Source organism: Elephantulus edwardii, unplaced genomic scaffold, assembly GCF_000299155.1.
Source record: "Elephantulus edwardii isolate Elephantulus edwardi_28Jun2011 unplaced genomic scaffold, EleEdw1.0 scaffold00290, whole genome shotgun sequence".
Taxonomy (NCBI): Eukaryota; Metazoa; Chordata; class Mammalia; order Macroscelidea; family Macroscelididae; genus Elephantulus; species Elephantulus edwardii.
In genome coordinates, this window is record NW_006400040.1 from 929294 (window position 1) to 938203 (window position 8910).

The 8910-nt window shown below is 38.2% G+C and overlaps 1 protein-coding gene across 1 annotated transcript in view; it reads right to left on the reverse strand.

Moving 5' to 3' along the window:
• SLCO6A1 (solute carrier organic anion transporter family, member 6A1) overlaps positions 1-8910 on the reverse strand; it is a 139484-nt gene that overhangs the window by 110588 nt on the left and 19986 nt on the right. The window lies entirely within an intron of this gene.

Consider the following 8910-nt stretch of genomic DNA (forward strand, 5'->3'; position numbering starts at 1 on the left):
AACATGGGTGTGCATATATCTGCTTGGATGTCAGCTATGGTCTCTTCAGGATATATTCCCAGTAGTGGAATTGCTGGGTCAAATGGTATCTCTATTTGCAACTTTTTGAGAAAGCGCCATACTGCTTTCCACAGGGATTATTTACCTTTATTTTGTTGTGGTGCTCAAGTATTTTATAAGTTCTGGATATGAGTCCCTTATCTGACACGTCTTTTAAACTCCTTGGAATGACTGAGTAAGAGTTTCCAACATCACAGTTACTCGTATCTATTGGCATTCTATCAAATCTTAGAGTCTTTGTTTCAAAACTACTTACACTTCTTTTAGTGTCATCAGTTCTTGACCACATACATCTTCAAATGGGTGAAGGCTGAGCTAACTTTTTTAATGTACATTTTGCATACTGACTCTGTGTATTTCTCCAATCTATGTTTTCTATGTCATTCAGTATTTTGTTCAAAGAATCCTTCATTATTGTAGCTGGAGGCTTGAATATTTTCTTCAGTTATTTCCACTTGGGATATGCTGATTGTGTTCTTTCCGCTTGGTTTTCCTACTCCAGTTCTTTGAGTATTTCATTATAATAATTTACTTGTCCTTCTTTTGAAAATAAGATTGATTGAAAGGTGAAAGCTTAAAAATCATACTAGTTTTTTCAGAAATCATTCCTAGGCATTAATTATCTTTGGTTGCTGCAATTAGCATTTTACAATGTTAAAGAAAACCCTTATTGTACACCTTCATTCACCTTTCTGGAGTGGAGTTTTCCTCCTCTTTTATTCATCCTTCCCTGTCCAAGTTAATCTTCAGTGTATACCTTATTCCAGATAGTTAACTACAATATGCATACCTGATTGTTCATTCATTTTACATTGAACTTTCCTTCCTTCATCTATTCTAGTACAGACATTATCTATCCTTTCTTCTCCTACACTCTCACTCTCCTTCCCCACAAATATTCTACTTTTATAACAGTGGTTTTATGCATTATTTGTCCTTTTGTAACTGATATATTTCACTCAGCATAATCTCTTCTAGACTCATGCATATTGTGCAATGTTTCAAGAGTTCATTATTTTTCCAAAGTTATGTAATACTCCATTGTGTGTATGTACCACAGTTTCTCTATAGATTATTTTATTGATGAGCACTTAGGTTGCTTCTATCTCTTTGAATAATGTTGCAATAAACATGGATGTGCATACATCTGTTGTTGCCACAGCTCTGATTTCTTTGGGATATATTTCCCAGTAGCTAAATAGCTGTATCAAATGGCTATTTCTATTTTCAGCTTTTGAGGAGGCACCATAGTGCCTTCCATATTGACTGTACAATTTTACTTGCTCACATCATACAAAATCCAACTTAAGGTGGATCAGAGACCTAGGAATAAAACTGAAATCTATAAGATCATCATAGTTAAAAAAAATATCAAGAACCAAAGATTCTCACCACTGGGCCAACTGGAGGCATCATGATAGACAGTGAAGAGACTGAGATTGTTAACAGCTTCAGCATGCTTGGTTCCATAATCAAAACTCTTGGTACCAGCAGCCAGGAAATCAAAAGACAAATTGCACTGGGAAATTCTGCAATAAGGGACCTCTCTAGAGTACAAAAGAGAAATTATATCAGTCTAGAGACTAAGGGGCACCTGATCCAGGCCATGGTCTTCACAATTACTAGCTATGCCTCAGAGAGATGGACAATGACTGGAAATGATAGAATTGATGTCTTTGAGTTGTGGTGCTGGGGAAGTGTATTAAATACACCATGGATTGCTAAGGGAACAAACAGGTCAATCCTGGAGAGGGTGAAACCAGGCTGCTCACTGGAGGTTAGAATTTTGAAGTTCTGTCTGATATACTTTGAGCATGTTGCAAAGAGGGACTAGTCCTTGAATAAGGAGTTATGTTTGGAAGGGTGGGGGGACAGTGAAAGAGAGGAAGATCCTGGATGAGATGGATTGACTCAGTGATTGGGGTAATGGGGATAGGTGGGTCAGAGACAATGATATTGGCTCAAGATAGAGGAGGGTTCAGAGCTGTTGTACATAGGGTCACTATGAGTCAGAGTCAACTCAATGGTATATAACAACATTTGCAAAATCATAGTTTGGTTTTCATTTGGTTGTTTATATATTCTTCAATTTCAACCTGAATTCACACATGCCCAAGGTGGGCTGTTAAATAACTGATTTTTCATTTTTTTTCTGACTGATAGTACAAAACGTCTTCAATGTAGACTTTTACAGATGCGATCAATTTTATTATTATATATTCCATCTTGCAAGGTCAACATATATAACCATCATTTATATTAATGAAAAAGATATTTCTGATAAATAAATCATAGGTCCTTCAGGATGCTGTCATTTAATCTCAATTCTTTCTACTAGCTAGGCCATATATTCAACTACTAAGCTTCCTACTTTGCTTCCAACCCTTGTATTCAATTACAAGTAATTATCACTGCATATAGAGTACAGAATAGATCAATATCAGACTACAGAAATTCATAGAAATAATAATTTCTCCAACGTTGGCATTAGTGGATGGTCATAAAATAATACGATCAATGGGTTTCTATTAGAGATATGTGGATATTATCCTTTTATCAACAGCACTGTACTTCAAGTCAAGCCTTAACATATTGTGATGATGATGGTTACGTTAATCTAAACTTGTGTTTCTTAGCCATTATTTTAGCCCCCTCTGGTCTCCATCTATCTAAACTGTAGACACATGGTCTCACAAATCGTCAGCAGCTGTAGGATAGGATAAAGAATTTTTCCCACACTGAGGAGTTAGACTTGTCATGGGCTAGGCTTGAGGAAGGCTGGAGCAAGACCCTGGTAAGAATGAGATACTAGTGTCAATATTCTGGTGATGGTGGTGGAGAGACTGTGGCATTACTGTGGAGAAATTGTGGCAAGGTGTGACATGAGGCTTCTTGAAATTTGTGTTACTGATCTGAAACTGGAGTCAGGACTAATTGAGGAATTATGCCTTGGGATTTTGTGGCTAAAACCTGGAATTGCACTGGGTGATATTCTTTGCCTCTCTCACTCTCCAACTTGCTTCTCTAACAAGCCCCATTCTTGATACCACAACTGTGAGTCTGTGACTCAACAATAAATAAACAGACCTCTTGTTGCTATTGTGGCTATAGAGACAAGATGGGGGCTCGCTTCAGACTCTTCATATGTTTTCTTCTCTGGGGTGGTGAGGGGCTGTGTTATTCTCACTTCCTCTGGCACTTTCACAGAGAGACACTAATGACACTGTGCCCCCATGTCCTATTTTCAGCTCTTTAGGTAATGACTTTAACAACATTCTTCTCCAACTTGTCTTTTCCATAGATCACATGATTATTGTTATAGATTGAGTTGTGCCCTCCCCACAAAGTATACTTATCTAATGAAGCCTCTTGCTTGAACTCATCAGCACCCAGTGGGTGGGCCTTTGTATTTAAAAGCCAGCTGGGTCCTACCTGAGAACCTCATGTTTGGAATTTCTTGTCTGATGCAGTAGGATTCTAGAAGGTAAGTTGTCTTGCTTTAATTAACAATCAGGTGTAAGCTGATTATTTTTATTTCATTAAGCTGATTGGTTGGTTAAATTATCAATCATTTGTGGGCTGGAAGCCTCTTATTTAAACCAATCAGGACCTTGTGGGTGGGTCTTCGTGTTTAAAAGTTAGTTGGACCTGAAGGCCACAAGTGTGGCTGCTTGTGTGAAGACTAGTTTGCTATTTTAGAGTTACAAACTAAATTGGCAGTTTGTTGTGTTTGAGAAGAACATTATTCTAATTGGAACAGCACTTGTCTGTCAATTTGTTGTAAGATATAATTTCTGGGTTACTGTTACACTGAAAGCTGTACCGCTGGTGCATCAAAAAGCTTAACAGTTACCCATGGTGAAAAGATTTCAGTAGAGCTCTTAAACTAAGAGACTAGTAAGCAGGATTGTCTATCCACTTCTTAAATAAAAGGCCTCTGAAAACCCTACGTACACTAGATGAACACAGATACTTCTAGTAGAGAAGTGGTAGAGCCCAGAGAAGAGGTTAGTTGAAATGAGAAAAAAAGAGTGACAAACATTGTTTAATCATTGAAACATGGAGTATGCATAGCTTGAATGACGGAAAACTGGAAATTGCTAAAATGAAATGAAACACATCAATATCGATATACTAGTCATTAGAGAGATGATGCAGACCAGATTTGACCACTTTGAATCAGATAATCATACAGTATAGTATGCAGGCAATGAAAAATAGAAGAATGGTGTTGCATTCATAGTCACAAAGTCAATTTCAAGTTCTACTCTGAAATATAGTGTTGTGAGTGATAGGATAATATTTATACACATACAAGGAAGACCCATTAACATGACCATTATTCAAATATATGTTCCTACATCTCGAGCCAAGAGGAATCAAAGAGCCATCTTGGGAATAGGTCTGAGGCACTGAAAACAATTATTGAAGACAAGATGAGTTGTGGGATGGTATCAAGAATATCATTCATGAAGAGGGCAAAACAACATTACAAAGACAGAGGAGAAAGAAAATACAAAAATGGATGTGAGAAGAGACTCTGAAAATTGCACTAGTTCATTGAGAAGCCAAAACAAAGGAAAAACATGCAAAAGTAAAAGAGCTCAACAGAAGATTTCAAAGGGAAGCTGGGGAGGAAAAAGCAAAGTATTATAATGGAATGAGCAGAGACCTGGAATTGGGGGGGGGGAAGGGAATAACTTGCTCTGTATTTCTCAAGCTGAGAGAACTGTAAAACAAATTTAAACCTCAAGTTCCAATATTGAAAGATCCTATGGGCAATATATTAAATAATCCACAAAGCATCAAAAGAAGATGGTGGGGATACAAAGAATCACTGTACCAAAAAGAACTGATTGACAATGAAAAATTTCAGGAAGTACCATATGAGCAGTAGTCAATGGTAATGAAGGAAGATTGGAAGCTGCATTGAAGACACTGGCAAAAAATAAGGCCCCAGGAATCTATAGATTACCAATTAGCTTGTTTCAATCAACAGATGCAGCCTTGGATGCACTCACTAATCTATACCATGAAATTTGGAGGACAGGTGTCAGGCTAATGGATGGGAAGAGGTCCATTTTTGTTCTCGTTCCCAAAAAAGGTGATCCAGCAGAATATGGAAACTATCAGACAATATCATTAATGTCACATGCAAGCAAAATACACTGAAAAGAATTTTAAAAAATGACTACAACAATGTAGAGACAACAAACTTCCAAAAGTTTAAGCACCATGTAGAAGAGGTGATGTCAGGAATATCATTGTTGATGTCAGATGGATCCTGGTTGAGAATAGAAAATACCAGCAGATTGTTTATTTGTGCTTTCTTGGCTATGCAAAGCCATTTGAGTGTATGGATCATGACAAATTGTGGTTGATATTGAGAAGAATGGGAATCCCACAGCACTTAATTGCATTCATGGGAAACCTAGACCCAGACCAGGAGACTAATGAGTGAACAGAGTAGGAAAACAATGAATGGTTTAAAATAAAGAAGGGTGTGTGCCAGGGTTGTATTCTCTCCAAATGCACATGTAATCTGTCTGCTGCGCAAATTACTTGAGAAGATGAATTCTATGAAGAGGAATGTAGCATCAGGATCGGAGAGAAATTCATCAACAACTTGCATTACGCAGATGACAAACCTTTCTTGCTGAAAGTGAAGAGGACTTAAAACACTTGTTACAGAAGAAGAAGGAATGCAGCCTTTAACATGGATAGTATCTCAATGTCAAGAAAATGAAGATTCCTACCATTGGAAAAACAGGTAACATCATGGTGGATGGAACAGAGATTGAAACTGAAGAACTTCATCTTACTTGAATCCAGAATTAACATCTTGGTACCAATACTCAGGAAATCAAGAGATGTACTGTTTGGGAAAGTGTGCAGTTAGGGAATTCTCCAAATATTTGAGAAGTAATGAGGTCAGTTTGAGGACTGAAGTGTGTCTGATTCAGGGCATGGTTTTTCTGATCACTTGCTATGCATCTGAGAGCTAGGCAGTGAATAGGATAACAGAAGAAGAATTTATGCTTTTGAATTGTGGTGTTAAGAGAAGAGCACTGAACATCCCATGGACTTCCAAAAGAACAAATAAATATGTCTTAGAGAGGATGCAGTGGAGTGCTCTTCGGATGCCAGGATGAGGACTCTTCACCTCACATACAACAAATACTAGGCATGTTGCTAGGAGGGGCTGTTCCTTAGAGAGGGACATAATGCTTGTCAGCAAAAGATAAAAACGACCCTCAACCAGGTGGATGGACACAGTGACCACCTCACTGGGCTCTAGTGTGTCAGGAAGTGTGAAGATGGCACTGGATAGGACGAAGTTCATATTTGCTATTCATAGGATTTCTATGAGTAATTCTCAAATCGATGGCATCTAAGAATAATAAAGATGTAATATGGAAGCTACATAATGATCTTGTTAAATCTAATAAAACAAAATGGTTGTAAATGGAGTAATGAAAGAATATAACACTTAATCTATTAGAAGAGGTCGTGGTACTAGGGATATTATAGCTAATGTTAGATGGATCTTGGCAGAAAGAAGAAAATACCAGAAGAGTGTCTATCTGTGCTTCATTGACTATGCAAAGGCTTTTGACTGTGTGGATCACAAGCAGCGATGGCTGACTATGAGAAGAATGGGAATCCCAGAACATTTCATTGTATTAATGTGAAACCTATACTTGGATCAAGAGGCAGTCATGAGAACAGAGCAGGGAGACACTGGATGGTTCAAAATAAAGAAAGGGGTTCGTCAGGGATGTATTTTGTCTCCATACCTTTTCCATCTTTATGCAGAACAGATCATCCAAGATGCTGGGCTGTACGAGGAGGAATGTGGCATCAGAATTGGCGGAAGAATCATCAACAACCTGCGTTATGCAGATAACAGAACCCTGCTTGCCGAAACTGAGGAGGACCTGAAGTGCTTGCTGCAGAAAGTCAGAGATTGCAGTATTCAATATGGATTGGAGCTCAACATCAAGAAAACAAAGATTCTCATCACTGGGCCAATTGGCAGCATTAGTATGGATGGTGAAGAGATTGAGATAGTTAACAGTTTTAGTTTACTTGGCTCCACAGTCAACACTCTTGGTAACAGCAGCCAAGAAATCAGGAGATGAATTGCATTGGGAAAGTCAGCTGTAAGGGACCTCTCAAGAGTACTGAAGAGTAATGACATCAGGCTGGAGACTAAGGTGCGCCTGATCCAGGCTATAGTCTTCATAATTATGTGCTATGCTTCGGAGAGTTGGACAAAGAATAGGCATGATAAAAAGAGAATTGATGCCTTTGAGTTGTGGTGCTGAAGAAGAGTGTTGAATATACCATGGACTGCTAGGAGAACAAACAGGTATGTCATGGAAAGGGCGAAGCAAGAATGATCCTTGGAGACAAGGATTCTGAAGCTTCGTCTGACATACTTTAGGCATGTTGCAAGGAGGGACTGGTCCTTGGAGAGGGACATCATATTGGGAGAGTGGAGGGATGGCGCAGGACAGGAAGACGCTCAATGAGATGGATCGATTCTGTGAGTGGAGTGGTGGGAATGAGTGTGTTTGAGATGGCGAGGTTGGCACAGGATAGAGTGGCTTTTAGGGCTCTTGTACATAGGGTCACTATGAGTCACAGGGACTCAACGGCACATTAAAGCAAAATCCTATTAGAGAAATGGATGTTTTCCTAGAACACGATAAAGCGGAGAAAAGTGAGCTGAGAAAAGGAACAACAACAACAAAATGTAATGCATCTTTCTGAATCCAAGCCCTTGCACTAGGAAGCTTCTTCACACTGAGAAGATTAAGACACACACAGCTCTCCAAGGAACATGTGGCCTAAAAATACCGAGGGAAGCAAGGATTTCCTTCTAGAACCAATAAAGACAGATAGCTTTGCCCTAGAACTTGCATCCTGAATTTGGATTTCTAACCTCTGAAAAACTGCGCTGGTGGTCCAGTGGTAGTGACTCAAAGCAGGTGGACTGAAAGAGTGAAGAAATACAGGAAATTGCATTCTTAAGTCAAAAAGACCATTTGTGGATCCATCCTGAATTACAATGTTGTGAATGACAGGATACTACCCACATGCATAGAAGAAATTAATAATTGGTCACTGAAATGCAAAATTTTGGAACAAGGAAGACAAACAAGTAGTAGGGATATACTGTCTTGGAGACAGAAAAGAGGCTGGAGATAGAATAATAGAATTTTACACAAATAATGATTTATTCATTTAAAATACCTTTCCTAAAAACCACAAATGACAACTATACACATAGATCTCACCTAATGGACCAATCAGGAATCAGATTAATTACATTATTACTACTGAATCTTGGTTGCATCTTCAATCAATTTCAGACTGCATAAGTTTGTAGAAATCTATTTCCTCTTCTTTAGCTTTAGTGTTAGTGCAGGTATTTGAGTGATAGAAGTATTAATAGATCTTCCTTATATGCATATTTCCTCACTTTTTCATTCTTGGCATCATATGATTGATTCAAAGTTCCTCATTCCTATACAACTCAGTTCACCAATGCTTCATATGTCAGTATTTTGTTTTCCATTTGTTTTTTAGCAATGTTCAAATTTCTTGAATTCATACTTTGTACATTCCATGTTCCAAATATTAGTGGATATTTGCAACAATTTTTCCTCATGGTTTTTGGGGTTTTTTTGTGTGTCTTCCAATATGAAGGCTCGGCCTTCAGTATAGTACCTAATAATCTAAGTGGGTTATATTATTCTTAGGGTTTTCCAAGTCTCGCTATTGAGTAGATAGTAGTCAATCCTTCCTAGTCTGTCTTAACCTTGGAACTCTTTAGTACAGCAT